Source organism: Myotis myotis, unplaced genomic scaffold (genome assembly GCF_014108235.1).
Source record: "Myotis myotis isolate mMyoMyo1 unplaced genomic scaffold, mMyoMyo1.p scaffold_m19_p_12, whole genome shotgun sequence".
NCBI lineage: Eukaryota > Metazoa > Chordata > Mammalia > Chiroptera > Vespertilionidae > Myotis > Myotis myotis.
In genome coordinates, this window is record NW_023416316.1 from 38642034 (window position 1) to 38650666 (window position 8633).

The 8633-nt window shown below is 37.8% G+C and overlaps 1 non-coding gene across 1 annotated transcript; it reads left to right on the forward strand.

The window, feature by feature from the left end:
- The first annotated feature begins 7837 nt into the window (after window positions 1–7837).
- Window positions 7838–7944, forward strand: LOC118667833. The gene has a single exon (XR_004971410.1). It is a non-coding gene; the product is annotated as a U6 spliceosomal RNA (small nuclear RNA).
- Window positions 7945–8633: the final 689 nt, after the last annotated feature.

Below are 8633 nucleotides of genomic sequence, written 5' to 3' on the forward strand. Positions count from 1 at the left end.
TATTGCTTCAGTTAGAAGGAACTGGTACTTAATAGCTTTTAATTAAAATGCCATGTCTAATGAGGTTTTTTTTTCTTTTCCATGGGAAAAGTAGATGCCTAACACTGAAAAATCTCTAATTGACCAGGTCTCCAGGATGCCAGTAAACAAATTGTTTAATAGAAATGACTAAGTACATTGTGGTGAACCCCTGATTCTGCCAGCCTAGAACAGTTCACTAAATTGTATTCTCAAATGAAATTGGCATAATGCAATTGATATAGCTATAATTGAGAAAATTAATGAGTTCTTATTCATATTTTAAAAGGACTATGAAAAACAGAATATGCACTTTAGTGTCACAGCAATGAGTCACAGCCATTATTGATTGATGTAGATTAGCTTCCTAAGACACACACTACATAGAGTTTGTAAATTTAACCCTTTCTAAAGAAATAGTAAAGGCTTCAGCATTATTAGGAAAATTGGCAAATTTACCCATTTCTTCAGAGGTTTGATGATGCCCTTGCCTCTCACTATCCACAACAGTCAAGTGAGGGTATAACAGAGCTTTAAAACAATCCTATTTGCCATTGACACACCCAGTCTCTACAGCCTTCAGGTCTTCCCCAATCGCTGATAAAAACGTGTTTCAAGTATATGTCAGTGATTTCAAGTTTAACTTTTCTTCTGTCAGAGTTTCCATTCAGTCAATTGGCTGTTAAATAATTTAAAAGAAACCACAAACAGCCTTATATTTTAGAAGATTCTTTAAACTTATCTCTGTATTAATAATGTAATTTAAGGCTTAGGCATTCCACCTGAGATACTGCCTCTCCTCCCTTATCTCTAGGAAACTGCTTCAAAAGAATAACTCGTTATAATAAAAATTATTAATAATAATGGTAATATCATCATTATTTTCAATTATTGAAATATTATTGTAAATATTTTCATTATAAACTATCAATTGGGGCTGTTTTATTGATTTTTTCCCTTCAAAATGGATGATTCCACATGATTTGTTTTATAAAATATAATATGATATATAAAATATAAATTTTTGTTATGTATCAGCTCCCTTAAATACCTTTTGAACAAGATAGGGTACAAATACATAAATAAGTAAATAAATGGTGAATAACATTTTTTTCCAAAAATCAATTCATGTCTTTTTAATTATTTTTAATGATACATTTTATTTATTTTATTTTATTTTATTTTTTAAATATATTTTATTGATTTTTTACAGAGAGGAAGGGAGAGGGATAGAGAGTTAGAAACATCGATGAGAGAGAAACATCGATCAGCTGCCTCCTGCACTCCCCCTGCTGGGGATGTGCTCACAACCAAGGTACATGCCCTTGACCAGAATCGAACCCGGGACCCCTCAGTCCACAGGCCGACGCTCTATCCACTGAGCCAAACCGATTTGGCAATGATACATTTTAAATGTGGAGAAAACCACAGAGAAGGACTATAACAAATTCCTTTATATCCAGTATTAGCAAATATTAACCTTTGCATATAATTACATATCATGTGGAATCTTCCACTTCTCTTCAATCCAGTATCCTTTCCCCCTCAGATAACCACTATTATTAAACTCGTATGTGTTCTTCTTGACTGTGTTTTACATTTAACTGCATAGTTGTGTGCCAAGAACCATTCTGTTTCTAAATTTTAAATAATTGGTATTAGATCGTATGCATCATTTTAAAAATTGCTTTTAAGATTTATTCATAATGCTACAGAGGGATCTAGTTTTTTTCTTTCTTTATTGATTAAGGTATTACATATGTGTCCTTATCTCCCCATCCCCCCTCCCCCCCTGCTGTCATGACACCTGGCCTTTTATTATTATAGATATGAGCCTTCAGCTACAACCAAGGAGAGTTCTTGATGCCTCCTATTTCAACAGCCTCAATCTATGAAAGCCCATTGTTATATGACAATTAAATAAAAAAAAACTAGATCCCATAAACTGATAAACAAAAACAGATCCAGAGACAGAGAAGCATCGATCAGATGCTCAAACCTCAGAGGGAAGGTAGGGGAGGGTGGGGGTAATGGCCCCCCCCCCCCCGCCCCCCGCTCATGCCCTCACACACTTGGTGTCTGTGTCCATTGGTGAGGCTTATATGCATGCCTACAAGTCCTTTGGTTGATCTCTCCCCCTTGCCCCCACCCTCCCCTGCCTTCCCTCTGAGGTTTGAGCATCTGATCGATGCTTCTCTGTCTCTGGATCTGTTTTTGTTTATCAGTTTATGGGATCTAGTTTTTTTTATTATTCAATTGTCATATAACAATGGGCTTTCACAGATTGAGGCTGTTGAAATAGGAGGCATCAAGAACTCTCCTTTGGTTGTAGCTGAAGGCTCATATCTATAATAATAAAAGGCCAGGTGTCACGACCAGAACAACCAATCGACCAGTCACTATGAGGTGCATTGACCACTTCTCGATCCCTCCCCGCTCCTGCAAGCTCCCATCACTGGATGGCCAAAGGAGAACCATGGGAACCAGCGTGGGTGGCAGTGGAGTGGGACTGGGGATTGGACTCACGGGGCAGTGGCAACATTGCGGAGGGTCATGGGGCAGAAGTGAGCAGCTTTGCAGAGTGTCCCAGAGCAGCGGCGAGCAGCATTATGGCGCGGCGGACATGGCTCTGATCTCAGGCTAGGCCTAGGGACCCTACACGTGCACGATTTCATGCGCTGGGCCTCTAATAGGGTAATAAATGGAGTGTACCTTAACTTTGAAAGCGGGGATGTGTTGTAGAGGATGTAGGATGTTTGAAGGCTATTTCAAGGTATTCAGGAATAATGCCATATATTTGAATAAGGAAATAATAAAATGAATGCAGTATTTTAAGATCCACTCCAGAAGATATTTAACATACATAGAGCACTGACTATATCCCTGATAGTTTTTATAAGCTATTTAATTTAACAATGCTATAAGAAAATATTAGTCCCATTTTATAGATGAGGATATTTAACTTTGGACTGATGAACAACTGCCCAATATCACACACCTAACAAGTGGACGAGTTGGGATTTCACCCCAATTTTCTTAATTCCAAAGAACTTAATCTTTCACTAAGCAAGGCATGTATCTAGGAATGAGTTAGTTAATTAAACCAGAGTACATTCAGTGGAAATGGCAAAGCAATGACAAAAGTAAGACATATTGGGAAGTTAGATTCAAAAGTGGAAGGTGAGACAGAAAGAAAAGGAAAAACTACAAGGTTTCTTTCCTAGATTTTTGGAAGAATGTCATTACTAGGAAAATCCTGAGTAGCAGTTAGATTGAGGGGAAAGGTCATTCCTCAACTCTTTTCCAGTCTTCAAACCCGGCCTCTCTTGGTGTAAGTTTGGATTTACATAGTCTGATTTTACTATAATGATATGCTCAGTTTGAAGTGGCAAGCCCTTCGCCAGTATACACTAGAAAGAAAATTGGGAGAGAAGTTAATTCATTGTATTTGGTGTTGCAAGCTGGTGGATTGGGGAAGACTAAGGCTAGATCAAGGATTCAGCTAATAGACATTCCAGTGAAGACCATCAGTGGTACCAGGCATGCTTAAAAAAAGCAGCACTCCAATGAAGACATTGGGTAGACACGGACTTTTATCTTGTGACACTTCAGGCCATTCAGTCAAGCTTATCCATAATTGTCACTTCTGCCTCCCCTTTCCTAACCTCGGTGCCCTGTGTACTGGTATTTACACAGCTCTCTATTCTAGCATCTTATCAGAACATGCCTTTCCTCCATGGGTCCTTAAGCTATAACATCCCCTTCTTTCAGCAACATTTTTGTAGACAGAGCCCTCCTTTGACCATCTAGCCATCATGTTGAAAATAAATTTTGCTCATCGTTACTATTACTTTTATGTTCCTGGGATATTTGAATTTTAACTGACCAGTAAGGTAATGAACCCTTCGAGCTATAGCTCTAGTCCAATGAAGTAAATACACTCTTATGGAATGCTCTGCTGCCCAGTGTTCCCCAGAAGAGTCTGAACCCGGTTTTCAACCAACCTATCCCTCAGTAGAAAATGTTGCCTATGATTTTAGTTCAGCCAAGGGAGCAACACAATAGAGCCGCAATCAGAGAGTGGCTACTTTTAAGATTACTTTCTAACATAGCTCCACAGTCTTCATCCGTTTTCCTAATCCTAAGAAAAACAGAGAAATTTGAGACAAGATTCAAGTGGAACTGTATAAGGGGAATGTAGAAAATAATTATTGACTTAAATTTACGGCTCACAGGCAAGTAGCTTAGAAGCTCTAAAGAATCTTTGGGCTGCAAAAGTGAGGCAAGAGAAGAAAAAAATGGAAATCAATAGCAATCCTTAAAGCACTGTGATAAAACAGATCTCCCTCACTGCTCCCTCTGAGGATGCCCGCCCCTCTGGCCTACGTGCTTTGGCCAAGTGCTGCTTCAAAGGTAGATAACCTATGGCAGAGGGAACCATGCGACTTAATTAATCTTTTCAGGTTATCTGAAAAATGTATAGAACTGGTATGAGTTGCAAAACGTAGGTAAATGCAGATATTATATTAAGACACAAATTATTTTTGTACGTTGTTCTACTTTTTCTGATGACTCACTCAAAATGGATTTCCACTGGATTCCAATTGCAACTAGTACCCTAGACAATTTGCTCTCTGTTTTCAGTAAAAAATCTTCCATTAGTGAAAGCAAATTGAAATACATAACTTATTTATTCTCTTTGCTTCAGGTCCTTTATAAAACGAACATGTTCACATTTATCTCCACATGGTTAATGCTTAGTCTCTTAGTTTGTGGCTTCAGAGAGAGACAGAGGGAGAGAGTAGAGTGGAGGAGAAATGTGTTTGTGTGTGTGTGTGTGTGTGTGTGTGTATAGAATTAGGCCCTTTCATAAGGAAAAAAACACCCTTGGGAAAAATGTAGAAACAATATTCTACTGAAATTAGTATTAATGAGGCTCATTATTTATTACCGTATTTGAATGACTAGGCTTCCTTAAGAATTGATTATACCAAAATACCCACGTGAATTAAATTTAGAAACATCTAAGTTAAGAACATTCTGTTAGAAACATACATAAAGACAATAGGACATGGAACAATCCCCACTTGCCAGTTAATTAGGCTTTAAATAAAAACCATAAGTTGTGCATTAAAAACCAGGAGGATGAGAAGTGTGGTATGTGGGAAGCCCAGCACTTTGGGGGAGCTTCCTTTTATGCATAGGAACATGACATTGCAAGATTTCCTTGTCTGAGCATGTTCCTAGGAAAAACTCTAACACTAACTCACACCATAAGAAAATGGCTGCCTCTATACAGCTTTCTCTCTATTAAGTCTATTTGCATGATAACTAGAGTTCATCAGAAGCCATGTGGCAAGCCTTCCACAGAGGCATTTTCAAACATCAGCCACCAGATGGGAAAGATTATTTCAGGTAAGTAGCAAGGGACTGGGGATGTCACATCCCTGCAAAAAGATTCCTGTGCTCCTCAGCGTGGCAGAGTAAAGAAGCTCCCAGATTGGGATGATGATGATGATGGAAATGTGTGGTTAGGTGACTCAGGGACACAATCTGTCCCTTCCTCCCAATGTCCTGGCACTGAATAACTGCTCCCCCCACAAAGCCCTGATGCAATCCTGGGGACAGAAATAAAATGAAAACTTCCTTCCTGTTTGTTTGCAAGGGGCCTTGAAATACAAGAGAAGTTGAGTTGAATTATAAGTCAAAAAGAAAATTTTTTTGCATATTATAATCTTCAGTCTGAGATTCACATTCTTTTTATAAGATGCAATGCCATCATCCAAATAGCTTATGTTCTCATGTATTTCAATATTTAGAATAAATAAACATTTTTAGAGAAAATAAACATTTATCATTGCAGGAATTTGAAGATAAGAAACATATTTAACACATTCCTTACCGATAACTTTCAGCACGAAAACTTTCATGCTGAAAGATGTCTTTCTGAAAGCACATCTTGCCATTTGACTGTTACTTGGCAGAGAAGAGTCTTAGTAAAATGCATACACTTGATTTTAGTAGAAGAAAGCTCTGGTTTCGGGCACACTCAAATGTGTACCTTTTGATCTATTGATGGTATAAATACATACAGAGCCCTTGGGAGCTAATTAACCTAAAATCTGGTTATGCTTTTCATCAGCAGATGGGCCTTTAGTTTAACTTCAGTGAAGAAAAAAATATGGTGATATCTCAATTATCAAATCACCTAAGAAGTAAATTGCTTTGAGTATACACCTATCCCTTGTTTAATGAATTTTACCCTTTTCTGAAAAAAATCTGCCACTAAGTAAAAAGCTGTTAAGTGAAAAAAATTCTATTAATTACAATAGGAAAATTTATGAGGAGTTCCATCTCAAAACACAAATAGAAACAAACATCTTCGAACAATGAAACCAAATTTACATAAGAAGGAAATAATCACTTAAATGCAAATAACTATACTTTGAATCTTAAATGCAATGCAACAATTCACCAAAGAAATGAGACTTCCAAGTGGTTGGTGGTGGGTGAGAAGAGGTGGGAAGGGACCTCCTTTGAAAGTACTTCATTCTGTTTGGGGACTGGCTGATGCTTACCCCATACAAAAAGTGCACTTAAAAATATTAGTAAGCAAAAAAACACCTTCTGTCTGAAATATCACCGAGTGTGTTTATTTAGTGTGTTTTTGGGTGAAAAAGTCATTGTACAACAACAACAAAAAAAAGAATGAAAAAGTGAGATATAAAAAGTTAGCTAGGGGGCTTTTGAGAAAGTTTTCCTCATTCTCCTGGGAGAGCTTTTGGAGTAATTCTCTCTTCTTCTGGGAACTATTGATTATGGCCATGAGGCCTAGTGCCACAATAGGCATTACAGATACTACTGTGAAGGTGAAGCTCACCTAGGAAGACAAGACAAAAGTTCATGCAAAAATGAAGCACCATTAGATTGAGGCAATCTTGTGTCACATTAACATAGAGCCGAAGGCATTCAAATTCACACATGCAAGATTCTAGACAAGGACACTGGTAGAGGGATCATACTGGGGGAAATGGAGGGACAAAAAGTCCCATAGAAACATAGGTCCTAGCAAGAGAAGGTGCTCATTGCACTGTACCCTATATGTCTAGATTAAACGGGTCGGCAAAAGTAGGAAGAGGAATACTGGGAGCCAGAGACAGGTGAATATTCGTCCTACAAATGGTCATGGCCATTTTTTGTGTGGTTTACCTACTAAGGAGGGCTGATTAATACCCTGGGTAAGAGGTTCGACTATCACTGCTTTGATTCTTTCTAAAGAAAAGAATTGATAAATTACAGAGGGATTATAAACAAAAGAGTTAATAACTGAAAGTCAATCTGTCAAATTATTGAGGTCTTAGGACTGCGGATAAACCAATAAGAATGTGATAGCTTCGACTAGGGTTTTGTCATCAATCCATGGATTAGAAAAGTGGTGAGTGGTGAGATCAGAGGTACCAAAAAATCACTGTCTCTGTCTTTCCTAGTTGAGTCTACCATTTTACATGAAATTGGCACCAATTGTCAGTTCATAAAGAATGAGTATCTCTGTTGAAATGCAGAGTAAACAGAGATAACATGTTAAGCCTATAAGTTCTCAAACTGAGCACTGAGGTCACCCAAGGCCCCACTGCCAATTCAAAGAGGCACTGCAGGATATTTTAAAATTCAGGAAAAGCAAGTGACATCTGTTGGACATCATGGGGACTATTAGCTCAAGGTAGTTAATTTATTGCTTTGTTTTTTTCAATGAGAGTGGTGCAGTCCAATCTAATCTCACAATTGGAGAGGGTTGTGTAGTGTCAATAGGTGTTAAGTTGTGCTCGCTTCGGCAGCACATATACTAAAATTGGAACGATACAGAGAAGATTAGCATGGCCCCTGCGCAAGGATGACACGCAAATTCGTGAAGCGTTCCATATTTTTATGTTTTAAGCAAAAAAGGTTTTTCTTGAATGGATAATATAATGAACCTTTACAAAATAACAATAACCTTCATTGTTATAGTTATCATAAAAAAAAAATAGGTGTTAAGTTTTTAAAACATAAATGCCAGTTAAGACGCTTGGACCTAAGTATTTAATAAATGGGACTATAAAGTATTTTGCTTTTTTTTTGGGTCCAAGGATGCTATGAAACAATTACCGAGACAAGTAAGGATGCCATAAACCAAGATAATATGGGACCTCCTGCATTCAGCTATTATCACTTATTTGTTAACCATTTAATAATATATTAACCACTTAGATCCAATGAAAGTGACACAGGTTTTCATGAGGTACAGGGAAGCAGAACAAATTTTTAGCAATAGGTATATGTTTCTGGAAGGCCTCCTGAAGAGCTCTGAAAACTTCAGATTCTGGAAGAGAAGAGAGGGGCAAACAATGGAATGAGGTTAGTCAACAAAGAGGTCATGACTTGAGTAATTTTGTCCAGGGCCATGCTTGTTACTATGCTGATGGATGCTGGGTTTGATGTGATCTGGAATCACATTTCTGAAGCATGGACTGTTTTTAAACACACAGTGGGGCCAATGACTATTCTGTTTATTCTATTCTTTGGCATTACTGTCCCCAGAGCCTCAAAATTAGACATGTCTTTAGTAGAAAGCATTT